At 42.0% G+C, this 13,358-nt stretch overlaps 1 protein-coding gene across 1 annotated transcript in view; it reads left to right on the forward strand.

The window, feature by feature from the left end:
* The window catches only part of Lis-1 (LisH and WD40 domain-containing Lis-1), a 125,196-nt gene continuing 111,838 nt past the window's right edge, over positions 1 to 13,358 (forward strand). Inside the window, exon 1 of the mRNA XM_071590769.1 lies at positions 1 to 111. The gene's annotated coding sequence lies outside the window, so the exon portion shown is untranslated. The remainder of the gene's footprint in view (positions 112 to 13,358) is intronic.

Raw genomic sequence — 13,358 nt, forward strand, 5'->3', positions numbered from 1 at the left:
GATGGGGTGAACGTAAAATTTTCGTATTCCAGTCGAAGAACGTTGTGTCGTTGGTGTCGATAGTGAATGGATATCAGTGTCCCGGGGTTTACATGATAAATTTTATTCAAGGTATGCCACTCAGATTATTTTAATATGTATGAAATTTAAAAGTTGTAATTCACCTTGAGAATGTATGCTGAGCCACTTTGTGTCTATTTTAAACTGGGAAACGGTCTTGCATATCCGTCAGAATTCATCAAAATGGCTGATTCTTATTGTATCCGCCTCCACATATTTTTTGGTAGGGCTACTGCAACGAGTGTATTGCTTGTGTCTTTACGAATAGTACTGGTCTGTAAATTTTCACTCAAATAGAGAAATATATATTGTTGGCTTAATCCTTAGAACTGCACTAGCAGCCATTACCTTAAAAGTTCTTGTTGTATAGTGTTCCTTGGTGCGTTAAATCAGTCTTCCTTCATATTCGTTATACTTGATATATCAATCATTATGTAGTGTGTGTGTTCAGTTTAGTAAACGGTGGAACCAGCATATTATAGCAAAACTTAATGGTATCCAGAGAATTTTATAAGTTCTGCATTTAACATTGTAGTTGCCTAGGGAAAGTAGATCAATGTCGTGTAATATACGTAACTTATATATCTAGAAAGTATTGGATATCACAATGTTTATAATCAGTTTTTTCTATTCATCTGAAATATTTTATTTTATGCAGTGTTGGAGCGCCGATGTTTTGGTTGACTTTGTTATGCTCGGCTCGGCTGTAACTGTAATGCTACCAATTTGTTTGGATTTACCAGACATCCTCAATCGGTGATAGTGATTATTGTATTTACAGCTTTTGATATACTGTTTTTAGGTTGATTGATGACACGGGACGTCGCTAGTAAAAACACAATCATTTTATTGATAGGACATTGTATTTCTAAGATACACGCATGTTATCATTAATTTTGTGCTCACTAGGCCAGTCAACATCACGAACTTATTGTTGAATTTATTGAATTTTTAAAATACCTTATTAGGATATTTGTATGTTGCACTGTATTACTTCGGTGTTGAAGGTATTTGCAGTTCGTACTTGTCGGTAGTTAAAGGAGAATTATATAATTGCTAATAAAATACATACTGTTGTGAAGGTAACATTGTTCAATGGAAATATACTGTGCAAGATCGAATGTGTTTTGCGTAATATTATCATAGCTAAGCAGTGTAGTATCGATCTGGTATCTAGATAAATGTAAATAAGTGTTTACGTTTAATAGTATGAATTTGAAGAGCCTTTGGGAAAATGGTCATTTTGTGTCAAGGCCGTGTGATAACCAGTGATCGGCGATGCTTGTTCCATCAGCGAGCAACTCGTTGACTCCTTTTCGTTCTTCGATTCTCCTCTATCATAGAGAATGGCCGCTCGTGTCATGCAGCACTATAGTGTGCCTTTATATCCTGACCCTAAATTCATAATTCTTAACTCTGCTTTCATAGCGGTTAGCCGTGAACGTCACGTCGTCTTGTGATAGTTAATTTCTAGGATTTTTTCGTCAGCACAATCCTCAGGGAGTGGGCGTTGCCCGTCATTAATATTGTTTTATGACGACTTTAGGTAATGTGGAATTATTTCCTGCAATTAATGGGAAAATATGTTAATGATCTTTTTAAAATTCAAATTTGAAACCCAAGTCTTTCGGCGAAATTAACTAGATATATGTTTTTTTGGATTGCATGATGTTTGTAGTCTCCAGCTTTCCTCAGACTGTTTAATAGTCGTAATTAATTTATATTTTGTACGAAATTTTGAAATTGCGCTCCTATAGGAGATAAATTGGTACGAGTCTTAGGCACATTGTGTCTCTATAGTATAGGCATATGCGTGAAGTGATTTGCGAAATCTTAAGGCGGCCAAATGGTCAGTACTCGGAATAGTCATTTTTTTGCACTCTTCGCGAATAATACCTCGACCGTAATGGTGTTGATAACCCTAAAGTCTCCATGTGTTGTGTTACCTACTGATTTACCACTCGCATCCTGCTCAGGAACTTCATTAGCTTTTCCGGCTAAACAGCTCATCATCACTCTCAGGTGGACTGACTTTCCCTACCGTTTTTGTGCCGTTCACATAGGAATGAGTCTGCCTCGGGCCTCGAGTGTTCACACGGAGGAATTTTTAATTGATAGGCTCAGAGAACTCGTGCGGGAGAGCGAAAGTTTCCGATTTTTTTAAAGACTTTCTTTAATTGGGACAAGTTTGTATGGTAGGCAGCCGTGAAAATTCGGCGTGATAGTTATTCATCGTGGGCAATAGGATTGAATATTTATATATGGGCAGCTGTTAAGACATTATCGCATGAACCCTTCCTCGACTCGAGTTATCGATTCACGGTAGCTCTGGTCAAACTGTCGTCAGCGGAATTTCCCGCACTACGGAATCCCACCCCTATAGTATGATGGAATAACCCCGTTTCACATTTTCGAGGATTTAAGCCATGGTAAAATGATTTTAATTAATGAAGGCTGGGAATATACTCGGTAGCGTGTCGTTTTGTCCCAAGTTAGTAAGTTAAAGGTTGGTCAAGTTAGTACCCCCGAATCCGGGAATGTATCTTGCTTCACTTCAGATACCGTTTATTGGGCCCAAGCAAATAGTGCGACACACTTCTTTGTCGTTAAATTTAACACACAGCTAAACATGGTCTTAGGTAGGGGACCGCTGATTTAATTTATGGCAATATTTTCAGTTTTTCACAAGGACACCGTCGAAGGCAATTTTTTCATTGATGTCACGTGAGAGTGAATCATCTTCGACCGTGCTCAATCCATTTTATGTCCATTGTGTTGGACCGACTTTGAAGCGTTGGCCACGAGCTTAGCGAATAGGATTTGTTGTTTCGAGTCGTGAAGCGAATTGTATGTAATTTCTCAACAAGAAAGTTCTCGGTAGAACAAGTCATGGGGTGTACTGCTGTGTCATTTTTGGAGTACATCATGTGTTATCATTCACGTTTCCTTGTGGCATTTGGTTATCTTTAACGGTTCTGAGGAAATTGATATGCCTATGCTTCGTCCGAGAGATTTGAGTCTCCCAGCTATTCCTATTCTCTTCTAATTGTTCAAATGCAAGCCAATATCTCTCCCTCATTTCCCGAAGCGTTTCGTCGTGATTAATCCGGGTGCGCTCTCAAGTGGCTGGGTTTGGAGCAAGTTAGTGTTGATGGAGAAGTTGTTTTTTTTTAATCTGTGAAAAGATTTAACCGTGTTGTGGCTTTCCTTCACATGCTCATGTTTTAACTTGAGTTCCAGTACGCGCTACTCAACGTGCGCCATTGGTGCGTGGAACATAATACGCGACTTGATTTCTGGTTGGCTTCGAATCATTCAGCTAATCGGCACGTTAACTAACCAGCAATTCATTGCAGTTGAACTATTTAAGCTGTACGATGGATAGTGTGACGTGTAGTGTTAACGTCGGTAGGTATAAGTGCTCTGAGACAGTGGTGAACGTGGGTGCTTCAGAGGTATTGTTGGAGTTGATATTATCAAATGTGCTGAATGGACTTTGAGCATGTCGACATGTAAAATGATACCGATCGTGTAGGAAGTGCATGCTTGAATGGACAGGCTTGTGTGTGGAACTAATGCAGACTCCCTTTGGTAGTGGTTAATCGTTTGATCCTAATGTGACAGTGGATGTCAAGGCGGGCCATCCTGATCTGCTTCGATGCTTTCTGTGGCATCACAGAGAGGATTTCTTAATGCTTTAATAATTAACAAATAACAGGGCAAATTTTCTATGCCGATCGGTTTACAATTATATATTATTTTAATAGATGCTTTCGTCTCACAACTTGTAGAATTTATCATTTTGTAACCTTCAGCACATGATTGAAACGAAGTGCAAGTCATCAAGCATCGCGCTTATTGTAAACATTCCATGACGACCACCATTTTTTCTTTCTCACCGTGAAATGAAAAGCTAGGGGCCTCACATACTGATGGGATAGAAATATGACGTCAACTGAGATCAAGTGATGGCTGCATTAGTGAAGGATAGTGGGCGCTGCCGTCTCTCTCTCGGCACTCGCCGGGTACTGCCGCTTTCCAAGCATATTTAAAATATTTACCGCCAGTTGTGTTCAATTGATTATTTGAAGTGTCTTTTATACTGATCATGTTTCTAATCGAGAGCGGAGACTGCCTATTAGTGACGCTTCGATCGGAGATGCGGGGACTGTTTTTATTTGTGGAGTGAATTCTTATTTATTTTAATAATGAAGTAATACTACCGCATGGGCACGAAATGGCAATTGTGCCCTCTGCAGTGGTTATCTAACAGTCAAAGGAGCATTGAAATAATTATCAGCAATTATAGTATTTGAAAAACACAATGAATGAGATATGCTTCTTAAGAAATACGCAGCAATAAACTTTTGCTATAAAAGAAATCAGAAACGCAGCATAAAATCTAAGATTGATTCGTGTTGATTGCCATTTCACATAGAGTTGGCAATGTTTGCGGTGAAGTATTCGTGTCTCATAGTGCTCTCAGAAGAACCGATAGCTGTGTGAGAAATTGTCCCATAGGATCAAGTGAGTAAGATAGACACACTGAATAGTGGGAGCAAGCCTATCGACACTTTCAGGTTGGTGAGGTGCAGCTCTCTCTCATCGGATACCAAAAAGTTAGTTGGACCCCACTGCATTCCAGTAAATTAAGATACCCTGGTAAAATGCGCAGTTGTTATGCTTTGAGAACACGGATATCTTTTAATACACCTTCTTCCCTAAAAATATCGCCACCCAACAAAAGTTAACCGAAAGTTATATTCGAAAGAGCTTATCAACCTTCTGCAATTTTTGCTTTTGCTCACAATTAAATTATTTAAGGTGGTGGTCCTTACACAAGTGGGCGGAAGTACCTCGTATTGGCTATCTCGTTGGATATGTTGGCTTTATGGACTGTTAATTCGGTAAACAGGGTGTTCGCAATTATGGAAAACTCAGCGCATCTAGTGGTTGTTCCGGGAAGTTTGCTTTCTACATTTTAGGAAGAAATGCTTTCTGTCGTTTATTTTGAAGTACTATGTGACCTGCGAAAAATATTGTTGAAGACAGGAGTTGCGATGGCTTCTTAAGTTATATTTTGATTAACTGTTATTATGTTATTTCTACTCAAGGGTGCCTGATTTTTCATAGTCAAAGGCAGTGGTGAAGTTTTACCTCTCGTTTCCTAAGGTCCCGAAAATGTTTTCTAAATTATAAATGTGATTTATTTAAATGCTCTTCGTTGTTTGGGGAACTTAATGGTAGGTGTGTAACAGACGGCATGAATGTAACCATGTTTCAGGCGTTGAACATGATGAATGGTGGGACACATTCAAAGCTATGCTCAGAATTTCATGTGCCAAAAAAATTAATTGCCCGAAAGTTCTGCGTTAGTATAGCCAGCCCATTTTTTCCCCGTGAGAAGAGCTTTCGTAAGTACAACACACCGCACATCAGAAGGGACGTTTCCAACCGTTGAACTCCAGGGCAGCTTTTGCTAATGAACGGCGCTCGAATTGTTCACAGTCAACCCTCGGAACCGCCCTTGCCCCCGAGGCCCTATCGGGAGGCCCTAATCGCCCACTCGAGCGCACCCCGAATGGCACTGGTGACACCTTCAGTCTGACACATCCCTCGAAAGGAAGTCGCTCCTTCATTGAATCGGCTTTTGCAGAACTTGTCGAGCGAAAAGATTTCCGTCGGATTTAGCACTTCATTTGCCTTTGGCTCTAGGGACCGATCAATGTTTACGATAATAATAAGGTAAAGATGGACGCTTTTTTCACGCCTTGCATATCGAACGGAAAGCGCCCTATTAGACGGCCAACGATGGCGACCTTATCCACACGCGCATCACATTAGGACCAAATATATAAAACACTGCACATAGTTGGCCAAAAGTAAAAAAAATCACCGTTACACGCAGGAGTCGAAAAAGGTTTATTTTTAATTAGGTATTTGTAGGTAAATCTTAACCACATAGGCCACCCAGTTGAACAAAACACGAAAATGTTTCTTATCTCTCAAAGTAGATTATCTTTGGGTGTCTTTGGCTATTATGATTTTCCCGTCGAAAACAGGCGCAATGACGAGAGAATTAGTGCAGGATAAATTTACTTTTTTAATTTTGGCGGGATAATGGTTCTTCTTTGTGTAAAACGCCGCAATGTTTACTTTTAACCGTTATTTTCACCCAAGTAAAAACGTATGGTTTCGCTATCGATGTTTCATTGAAAATACACCGTTAGGCATATTGCCGCCACCACTGCGTGCTGTAGCTCGAGAAAACTGCGAATCAGCGCAATAAGCGAACGATTTATTATGAATAAAATTTCTGTCATTTATTAGAACTTTTTTAATAATTAATTCGCATTTATGTAAAAGCATTGTTAAAATTGTACCGTTGTCCACCTTCGCAAATGCAATTGGAATGATTTCTATGAATGGCAACAATCGGGTATGACATTTTTGAGAGAAACAAGGGCGGTGCCGAAAGACTCCATTGGGTGGGTTTATTTATGGCCCGTCCCCCACAGACGCACATGGTTTTTGTTCCGTCTGCGAGGCAGGTCATGTCACGCTGCGCCTCGGCTGGGCACAGTGGAAGAAAAGTGACGGTAGGCCAGGGAAATCGAGCAGCGAGCGATTATTTCTACCTAGGCCGAAACCTTAAGTCCAACCCGCCAAGGCTAAGGGCCGACCTATCTTATTAAGTATTTCAACGGAATAATTATTCTTACCTGTTAATCATCTGCGGATCTCTTCACATCCTTCCTCGTATCATTTCGGTCACTCTTGTGGCCGCCCACGCCCCCTTCTGAATGCTCTTGTAGAAGTTGTTTTGGAGTAGATGTTCTCTTTTTAGAAATCAACAAATAACTAATGCCAAGGCTTTCGCGTATTCTGGAAGCTGCCCTTAAGTTGTCGTAACTGAATCACGATTTGCACCATTTGAATTTGCACAATTCGATTCTATATGATTTATATTGTCGTGGTGGTATAGCCTATCAATGCATTGAATTGTTGAGTTAATTACCTCGTTTCCAGCGTTACGCTCGCGGCAATTATTTCGCCAGCCTCTTCGAGGCAGTAGTCCACGTGCTTTGCACGGTTCGCATCCCGATCTCTGCAGTGACTGCGTGACGCACGTGAATTTACGTCTATGTACGAGGTTGGAGTTATAGGGGTTTTTATGGCCGTAGATGGCTCCTGAGTGTTACCGCCGCCCTGCCTTCAGTCCGCCCGCCCATCCGCGTGGGTGGATGGACACCGGCGCCGGCCACTCCCCCCTCCTTTGGCCTCTCCCCCCTTGACCCGATCCCCTCTCGGCATTCCCTCCCTCCCACGCGCACCTCGGTCGCACATCTTCTGCGCATGGCCGTTTTTTTAAACTGGATGACGTAATGTCAAGTGGTAGGGTGACGGAGACTCCAGCCGTTGCCACTTTTTTTAATGATTATTATTTCCATGGAATCTCCCCGCTCCTATGGACGTCGGGAGAGAGGCGGCCGTTGGCATTGGCCGTTTATTTCGGTTGAAGATCAGTTTCAAAAGAGTCACTCGGCGCCCGGGATGTCAGACGCAATCGGTTGATTCTTCGTTGCAAGGTGCAGCTAGGTTGAGGGGTTCATATCCTGCCGTGTCACAACATCGTCCTAGACCGTGTTCGCTTCGAGCGGTGTGACATCATCATGCTTCGCCGTGTTGTCACGTTTTTTGGAACACGCTCATTTGTGTTCTTCGCGGACGCTCTTTCTTGTTTTCGAAATAGCAGCTAGTTTGGCACCGAGGTTCTTCCTGAGCTCATTCTCATTGGAGGAAGAGTGTGGCAGGTCTGCTTCCCATGGTGTCGTCCCTACACGTAACCGGCCACTTCAACCCAATCACAATTGTTCTACGTTCGATAAAGTCTGCATCATTTCAGATCCCGTTCTCATTGTTCGTAAACGTAATTCCTTTAGGGTAGGTCGGGCATGGTTAGGCGTATTGCTTGACCGAAAGGTTTTAATAAATTTCTCGCCTGATATTTTTTTCCGGAATCGAATGTTCGGCTATCACATGGGCAGTTCCCAGATTATATTTGGGCGATACCTGGCTCACCGCGCGAAAACACGTTGGCGGTGGCACTTCTTGGACAACAGGACCAGATATGGGGGAACTCGGGAGGGTAAGCGGAGGAACTGGCTTACCCTGAATGCGTGAATATCACCGCCCACCGTAATGATTTTCGCCAGTTGAACCTTACTGAATGTTTGAATGTGTAATGAAACAGCTGCAGTGGACGTTCGAGAGATCGTGTTGTGTAAAGTACGCATTTCTCGGTTCCTGACGTGGTCTTCGCGGGGTTCTTATGAATTGCTTGTAAAGTGGTTCAAGGAACGCTTCTCTAATTTTTTTTTCAATATATTTGCTTGTAAATTATTCAATGAAACCTTGTTATTGCTGTTGAAATGAGCTGAACGTATGGATATTTTCTGTTGTAGCTAATTTTGCCGTACTTGAAATGAGAGATGGCGGCTGCCTTATTGTTTGCTAGATTTTTGTGAACGATCGAGTTTTATTGTTCAAGTTGGACAAAATATCAAGTCACAGCCTTTTCTGATGTCATGAAATAGTGTTTGAGGGATGATAATTGAGTGAAGATAATTAAAAAAAACGAAAAAGGCGAGATTTTCAAGAGTGAGGAAAGCTAAGTTAAAATCGCATTAGTAGGGTATCAATTGGCACATGCAGAGCGCCCTATTAATTTCTGCAGTACTTAATATAAAAATGGGCATAACATTAAGCCCATTAGGAGAATTTCTTGCGAATTAACTATTACAAATGGGAGGCATTGAACGGGAGGAACGTAATGCTAAGAGTAGACCAAGTAATACTAAATATTTTGATGTGGTTGGTCATTTGGCTACGTACTTAGTCTTGGAAGATAGGAGCTCTGCGTAAAAGGAGTTATTTTGTGATGTACACGTGCCGACGGTCGTAGGAGATAAGATGCGAGGAAACGGAGACAAGCAAAAATTAATGTTGAAAATGGTGTGGGGAGGGAGTAAGTTGTTGTTAGATATATGGAGAAGGCAGAAAATTGTGTAGAGGAGATATGAAGAAGTTAAATAAAGTTATATAACAGATGGGTGAATGTCAGAGATGGAGAGAGAGGAGGAGGATAGGCGTTGAAGATGGGATGGCATGAAAGGCGTCGTTGGAGAATGATTTCTTGTAATGCAGAAGATATCTTTCCGTACGAGTATTTTGCAGTACGTAAGTGTTTTAAGTTTTTCAGAAGGTAACAGCTCAGTATTAAATTTCGGGATGTATTCAAAATATTCCTCTGAATGGCAGTTTGACTCTAATTGTAAATCATTTGCAATTTTCAAGTCTTTACATGTTGATGACTGTGCAATGTGCATAATATATTTTTGATTATTAGATTTCCGTTACTCCTCCATACTTTTTTTGCGTTTTTTCAATGACAAAATGCGCGTTGATATTTGCTCGGCACTCCTCGAAAAGCTCTGTAAAGAGAACATATTCGTAGGATGCTGAATTGTGAGTTTGTGCCAATTCAGGTTTGAACGCCAGCCGGTGAATTTAAGGCTCAAGAGGAAGTTTTTTTGTTGGTCTCTACCGCCTCTCGTCAAAGTTGACTGCGGAAAGCAACTGCGCTTCATAGGCTGACGCATACGTCACACGAGAAACGATCCGGAGAGCGTCGTGAAAAGACAATTGTGGCATTTTGGCGAATTTCTTAAATCGGGCCTGATCTTGCGTTCTAAATCCAAGTGTTTGTTCTATTACTACTGCTACTATGTATTTTTGATTTACATCCTGAAGACGTAGGGCTTAGCAGAGTCCGTCTACGATAGGTGATCGTTGTATTTTGACAGGATTTCAAAATTCCTTGGATCCCAGCTCACGTATTTAATCTCGCCGTCGAGACGAACGCACCTTGGGCAGCCCACGCACGTGCTTTGAAATATCCGTGCAAAGCCTAAGCGATATCGCTCGGGAATCTTGAACCACTCAGTCTCACGTGACGCATGCGTTCAAAACAATCGGTCATCGATTGCACGGCGGAGAAGGATGCGCCATCCTTGTTGGGAGAACGCATTTGAGGTGTGGGGCACTCGTTCTATTCCTCGAGCGGGTTGTTTTTACGTAACCATTAAAGTATCGATCACCCCGAGTTATATTCCGTTTCCACTCGGGTCCCTCCCATCAAAGAATAAGCCGATGCCACAGGCTGCGCGTGGATGCCAAAATGGTCCCCTCGCTCGAGTCGGTTTGGCTGGAGATTGCGACCTTGAAGGGAGATAACCAGAAAGCCAGCCCGAGGTGCGGGGTCAGTCTCGTGGGGGGGGGGGGTCATTCTCCTCCGCCGTCATATCTCCCCCTGTAGGAGACGGTTGTGCCCGTCGCAGAATGCAAATCGCAATTTGTTCTTCCGAGATCAATAAAGGACTTAGCAACCTGTTAATTTATCGAAAGCCAAGCGTTGGGCACTAATCGAGGTTTACGGGGTGGACGTTGATGCTCATCGGCGATGAGTGTTTCGCAGTCGCACTCTTAGAAGTTTCACGCATTCCTTGCGAGTTGCTTGGAATCTGAAACGGGTTCTCATTTATTTTCGTACTGTAAACGGCGATGTGAATAAGTTGTGCATTTTGGTAAAATGTTCATTTTGGTTCAAGTAAAATGTGCATTTTGGTTTTACCACAGCCTTGAGAAATCAGAAAAGGCCTTGTGGTAAAGCAATCCGCTTGCTATCCCAGGGGTCGCGCGTTCAAGTCCCGCCCCGGGGCTAGTGTTGCGTCCACCCTTATGTCCCTGGGAAACCCGAGTACAAGCCGGGAGAGAAGGATTTCTGAGGCACATTCAGCCCAGCAGAGTTTGGCAGAAGTGACTACTGGCCAAATGCGCACTAGCTACCGTGAAATAGTAGTTGAAGTGATGTTGCTATGTGGGTGCCGCTTAAGTCTTCTTTAAATTATCATTGGAAATAGGGATCTAGGAAAGTCAGTCGTTTTCCACTTCTAAATGTGACTGTATTTCGAATATATAATCCTAAATATCAAAATGTATAATCCTAAATATCAAAATGAAATAAGTAATATTACAGTTCCACTCACACTTTATTTAAAACACGACCCAGGTTTCGAAGTCCGACATTGGACGTCATCTTCAGGTGGTGATGTGATGAGGTCCAACGTCGGACTTCAAAACCTTGGTCGTGTTTTAAATGAAGTGTGTGTGGAATTACAAAGTTACTTCTTTCATTTCCATATGTTGTGCGAATCAGAGAAAGTTACGTCTCGTTACGCCGTTGTTTCGTTATATTCCTTAACCGGGAGGATGCAATTGCCCCTCGATTTCAACGTACTTAGTATCGTACGTACTTCGGTTTCGTTGCATTTTAAGCGTTTGTTAGGGAGTGCACGAAGCGAGACAGGGTGGCATCATACGAGATAGATAAGCAGGCACGATTAGGGTTGTTGCGTTCCCCCGGCTCTGATACTGCGTGTTTCAAAGGAATGTATGTCTATTGTAATCGCTATTGTGGAGCAGATTGTTTTGATAACCGTGGCATACGTAATTCACCATTTTCATCCACTGCGTCCATTTATTGGAGGGATACTTGGAATTAATCTAGCTTGTGTATCTGCTGATTATCTGAGACTACTCTTCGAGGCATCGTGTATTTGCATCGCGGTGGCCATATCACGTGGGATGAAAAACCATAAACACAGTAATCAATCCGAAGGTCGGTTTGATAGGTGATGGTAAAGTTCACCCGGTACGAAGCCCGACGGCGAGTGAAATTCACACATCAGGGTAGGGGGCTGTTTCTTTCCCTGTGCCGGTTATGGTTTCTCAGCAAGATCTGGTACCCGAAAAATCTCACCACCTGGGTGGAACTGAGGGTGCTTTTGAGTGTCGTTCCCGTGAATCGAACCCGGGTCCTCCGGTCAGAAATCCAACGCTCTATCCCTGGACCACCGCGACTCGCTCACGTGAGATATGCGGATACAAATGAATCGTACGAAAAGTAACGTGCAAAATCTAACCATCTTGTTTCGGTAATGCAACCATGAGTGAATAACTGAACTTGGTATTTTTCGGTGTGAAAAAAATATGAAGTTCAATCATCCAGTATTAATGAATTTTCACAAAGCAGAGCCTCAAACCATCGAATTCAATGTCATCATTCAACCGCTGGGGTTGCCATTTTCTATTTTGACCATCCATGTGTAAGGTCTCAGGATAAGTATGTGCAATAGCTTACGCATCAGCGAATAAAATGAAGTTATAAAGAACTTACGCTCTAGCAAAATTGGCTACTTCTGTAACCGAAGTGTATGCTCGAATGTGAACGCTCGTCATTGTCCACCGGCAGGTGCTCGTCCTCTTTTCCACCTCTCTCCTTCCTTGACGCCTTCGAAACGCATCAAAATTTAGGTTTACCCGTAAATCTAATTAGTTTATTCAGGGATGAGCGATTACTCACGGGTCTTCGGTAATAGAGCCACGAAATCAATTTTGACTATTTAAAAAGAAAAGCCCGAGGTTATCTCTCTCTCGAGATAACTCAATGAGGCGAAACGTACGTCGTTTATTTATCGTATTTCGTGGGAAAGTGTGATTGTTCTTTTTTAATAATGAATTTCTCCAACCTCAATGAGTCAGGAACTCTGAATCTCTTTTGATTAAATATCTGAATGATATCATATGCAATTTTGACCTATTCCTAAAAGACACGTATCTCGAAACGTGGGGTGGGTTGTTTGGAAATGAACAATTTGTCCTGGAAAGCATTTTACTTCTTATTACTACTTCTAAAATATATTCTGATCGGTCCTGTCCATTTTTACTTCGAACCCGCGGAAATGGCCCAGCTTCTTATGTTTTTAAAGTAGGAATCGGACAAGCGGAGGATATACGAGATGAGTCGAGTATTGAGAGATAAAAATGGACACAATTAATCTTCAGTTAAATGACGCTCAATATTTACGTCCGATACCCTGAGACAAGAAGATTGTTAACGTTGGATTTGACGTAGTAGATGTGATATGAATTTTCAAAGCGTCGATTTTATTCGGGGGTGCACCCACTAATAAGTGGCATCACAGAAGGCAAACAAGCCGCTGTAACATGATATTGCCTCTGAAGCGTGATCTTTAAGATTTTTGAGATTAAAATTGTCTAGGATCGATGAAAAGTTTGGATGTAATTAGTGCATTTTTGAAGTATCTTCATAAATGCGACATTATCCCATAGCATACAGGGTTTAATCCTGAACTCACTGAATAGATGTTTTTCTT

This window comes from Hetaerina americana, unplaced genomic scaffold (genome assembly GCF_022747635.1).
Source record: "Hetaerina americana unplaced genomic scaffold, ioHetAmer1.1.p SCAF_4, whole genome shotgun sequence".
NCBI classification, from domain to species: Eukaryota; Metazoa; Arthropoda; class Insecta; order Odonata; family Calopterygidae; genus Hetaerina; species Hetaerina americana.